The sequence below is a fragment of the Macrobrachium rosenbergii genome, unplaced genomic scaffold (assembly GCF_040412425.1).
Source record: "Macrobrachium rosenbergii isolate ZJJX-2024 unplaced genomic scaffold, ASM4041242v1 282, whole genome shotgun sequence".
Lineage (NCBI taxonomy): Eukaryota > Metazoa > Arthropoda > Malacostraca > Decapoda > Palaemonidae > Macrobrachium > Macrobrachium rosenbergii.
In genome coordinates, this window is record NW_027100730.1 from 2261834 (window position 1) to 2266833 (window position 5000).

Sequence of the window (5000 nt, forward strand, 5' to 3'; positions counted from 1 at the left end):
AACAAAGGCAGAAATATTGGTGGGTTTCCTGTACATCCATTACAAGTTCTATGTATAAAGCAATCCAAAAAGGGTAGGCAACCATCCTTTTCTATTTTCATGGAAAATTTTGTTCGTGGTAATAACTGATTTAATTTAATAAAGAAGTTATTTACTTTTCGCTACCTGGCACAACACATATTATGTCATTGTTATACCTGAACAACACCATTGCGTGGGATGATTTTTGTTTAATATTTTGTTTTCAAAATCCCAAATACAAATCTGATTTAACACTGGAGTTAAGGATTGCCCATAGTTATACCAGAATTTTAGTTAAATTCCAGTTGAATGCAAATTTACATTCTTTTATACAAATTATAATTAATTCTATTACTGTGTGCTTGGAAATGATATATCCAACTGTCCTTTGTCTAATATATCCGCTAAAAATCCATCAAATTTTCAAAGGGTCCAGTCGTTAACCAGTTGACCAGCCTGGGCTCACTATTATTTTGAACACATTATCAAGTTTCTTTATCAAGACAGGCAAATACTTGGTTTCCAACCGTCTGATGGTTCATATATATATATATATATATATATATATATATATATATATATATATATATATATATATATATATATATATATATATATATATATATATATATATATATATATATAATATGTATATATAACTGTATATATATATATATATATATATATATATATATATATATATATATATATATATATATATATATATATATATATATATATATATATATATATATATATATAATAATATATATATGTCACTCTTCTGATGGTCAGAGTCAAAGGATAGTATATAAAAGCAATTGGAGTGCTGAGTCGTAGTACTGGTAGGCGTAAGGATTATACCATTCAGGGATAAGGAAAGTAAATTTATTGACCAAAATGTTGAAATCAGAAATAGATGGAAAGAGCACTTTGCGACAGTTCTTAATAGACCAGTCCTAGAAGAGGATATACCGCCTGCTCAGGAAGATTTAAATATTGAAGAAGAGTGAGATCAGGCTGGAAGAAGTAATTAAGGCAATAAAACAGTTAAAGAATTATAAAGTACCGGTTTTATTCCGGAAATGTTTAAAGTGGAGAGAGATAGATTAGTATTTGTCTTGAAGATATCATTCAATGAGATATGGGTGACGGGGATAATACCATCAGGTTGTTCCAAAGACTGAGTAGATGTGGTAATTAGAGGGGAATCACTTTGTCACCTGTAGCCTTGAAAATTTTTAGTAGAGTATTGATAGGTTAGGAGACAGTGGTTGATGGTACTCTGAGGATGAACAGACCGATTTTTAGAAAATAACTTGGAGTTGCAGTGATCAGAAGCTTCATAGTTAGGCATTTAAAGCAGCAAGCTAATGAAAAAGAAAACTCAGCTGAGCCTTTGTTTTGTTGATTTTGAAAAGGCCTTTGATAGTATTTCGAGACGGAGTATGGGAAAAATCGTGAGGCATTATGGAATACCGGAAAAGTTTGTGAGGATTATTATGAACATGCATGAGGGCTCATCTTGAAAAGTGATGGTTGATGGTTGTTTCAGTGATCCGTATGAAGTTAAGTCTGGTGTGATTCAGGGTGGCATTTTGTCTCCTCTGTTGTTTGTATTGGTCGTGATTACGGCTATGAGAAGGTTAAAGAAACGGATGCCTGAGAATACTCTGGAGAGAAAATGAAACTATTGACTTAGATTATGCTGATGACATAGTTTGTCTGCAAGGGACCAAAAGATGCAGTGAGAAGTTGGATTGTCTAGTGAGTGACAGTCGAAAGGAGTTGGTTTAGTTGTAAATAGGAAAAACTGAAATCATGAATAGGAATATTGAAAATGCGCAGGATTGTCTAATTGAAAGCATGGTTGTAAAGCAAAGTGGATCAGCTTAAATATATGGTATTTATTTAGATAGGATGGTTCTCTGAGCACAAATTTATTGAAAGATTAAAAAGGCTCATCAGGCAATGGGAATGCTTAAAAATATTTACAATAATAGCAATTTTTCTGTCCATACAAAAATCTAAATTTATAAGGTAATGGTTAGGAGTATTTTTGATCTATGGGCATGAGTCATGAGTACAGCACAGTAACTGGATAATAAATTATTAGCATTTGAAAATAAGGCTCTCAGAAGAATATTAGGAATTAATTGGAGGGATAGGATATCAAATAGCAGAATTAGAGAAGCAACGGGAGTACAGCCGGTCCATGAGTATGTTAGCTTCTCATGCTGGAAGTGGCTAGGCCGTGTGTATACAGTAGAAGACAGGGAATGGTACGAGATTCACCAGGGTGGGTTGCCCTTAGTAAAAGAGGTAGAGGTAGGCCAAAGGAGACGTGGTTGAGAACAATGAGGAGGGAAACAGGAGATGAGTGTTGGGAGATCTTGAGGAGTTAGACCAGGACAGAATGCGGCGGCATGGGTTCATCGAGACCCTATGCACCCCGTGGTCATACGAAATGATTGTTGATTGACCGATTGATATATATATATATATATATATATATATATATATATATATATATATATATATATATATATATATATATATATATATATATATATATATATATATATATATATATATATGTGTGTGTGTGTGTGTGTGTGTGTGTGTGTGTGTGTATATGATTATTATCACTTTTGTACGTGATTCATTTATCACACATTACCACAGGTGAAAATGAGAGACAGGGGGTGTAGGTTCAGCCGGTTTTGACTTTATTTCCAAGCCATTGTTGACGAGAAGGACTGTTACACAGTATAGAAGTCACAAATGCTATATATACTACAGGAACAGTACTGACGAACATACACAACCGTTAGAGACCACGTATCCACCCACCGGCCTGTGTCGAGGCAGGAGTGGCCTTCAAAACTCATTTGGCTAAAAATCACAATATACTCTCAGGGGACAATACTGCTAAACATATCGACCTTAGGCGACCTCAGATCCACACCTGACAGGTGTCAGGGAGGCGGAGTTTGGAAACTCATTAGCACTACTGCCCCTGTACTGTATTTAGAAATATGATAATACTATATTCATACATCTCTACTGCCTGCCTTAAAATTTAAACAATTTACAAATTTCTTTTGATATTAAAGGATCAAGTTTATACATTCCTTGACTGATATCTATATTATGGTTGTAACTTTCTTTTATAAAGCTAGATTCAATGATATTCCTTTCCAGTGCATTATTAGAGTATACAATCCTTTTTGCCCCTTGATTACTCTTTACACGCACCTATAAAAAATACCCATTTCCGTATTATGGGTTTGATTTATTAAAGAAAAATAAATAACATCTTATGGAGACTACAGTTCCTTTGGTCTAAGGTTCAATTTATTTGTGAGCTCCAGTGTTGAAGGCTTCGGCTCTGTTATTTTTCATATTCTCTTAAGACGTGCAACCTGTCAAAAATGTTTACAATTCAACTCGCCTTTAGTATTCAGCCATCATATCATATCAAAGTAGAAAAGTGACTCTACAGAACTTGATACTAAAGATAAGATTCAGGGATATGCAATATGCCATTTACAGTGTTTTTAAACGTATGTTTTATTGTGTACTTATTCATATTTTCCATTGTTATTTTCTTCTTTGCACATGATTCTTCTATGTAGCGGTAGTTCACTTTGGAAGTAAATAACGATATTCAGAAGAAAAATCTGTCTTTGAGCCTTCAGGTCAACCACACCGGAACAGTAATACATTATAACTGTGTTTTCAGTGTTCAGTCTATTTAATTGGATTTTGCGCTTGCAAATATAATAAAACTATCCGTTTTGATCTACTGCATTCTGAGGCAGTCAGATTCAGTGCAAAATTCACTTTATCGTTTTTTATGAGTAGTTATTTGACAAAAGTGATATGTAAGGAATATGACAAAAATATGCATTAATGTGCTCTTCCTTGCAATAATCCATTCCCGTTCTAAATAAAAAAAAAATGATATAGAATAATGAATAATAAACACACGAACATGCATGCAGAAAAAAAAGCACACGCACTAATGAACGACCCTGTGATGACCAAGTAACAAAATAAATACAAACAAGAACATTCATTCAAGCATAAGTGAAGTTTCATTTGCATGAATGAAGTCAACAGGACTATGCAAATGTCTGTCTAAAGTTTGTAACTGCAGAAAATTTAATATGCTGAACAACAGATGAACAACGCAAAGGTGGAAGAGAAAATATAGGCAAGAATGGAGAGAGAGAGAGAGAGAGAGAGAGAGAGAGAGAGAAGGTTTCCTCAAAAAACTTTTTTTACAGTCATGCTTAAATAATCTCTCTCTCTCTCTCTCTCTCTCTCTCTCTCTCTCTCTCTCTCTCTCTCTCTCATTACCCATAGCTACGATCACCACCACTCTATTGACCATCAGGTACTTGAGTCAGATTGTTTCTTTTTCACTAGCGAATTCAATCCGGGACTTCTCCCTTGTGGGAGATCGTATCAGTCAGGGGGACACACGGACAGACAGTCAGACAAAGAGGCAGCTGCTAAAAAAGGTCCTGTTTTTGTATGAGTTTTCACTGCCAATCACCGATGATGTAATCACTCTTGATGCATCACTGGGGTAATTAGGTGACGCAATGTCAAAAGGATGGTTATAAACCTTTCGCGTGCATAAAAGACTTGTTTTTGCTTGCGAATTTTCAGTTTTGATGAATGGGATAACAAGAGAATGAAGAGTACTGTGAAGTCTTTTTCTTTATAAGTAACTGTGTAAAGCTATGAAAGAAATTTTTCTGCCTTTCCATAATTACTCGTGAATTGCACACAAAATAGAGACTTTAGTTCGTTAAGACGTTTTTTTTTTATGTTTCGCCGAAATATTAAAACTCGAAACCGAACGACAGAACAGTATTTCAGCATTACAGTTTTGCCAAATTTAACTTCGAAGAAAAGAAGCCATCGAGTTCGAGAAGGACGGTACTTCTTATTATCACGCTACCTGC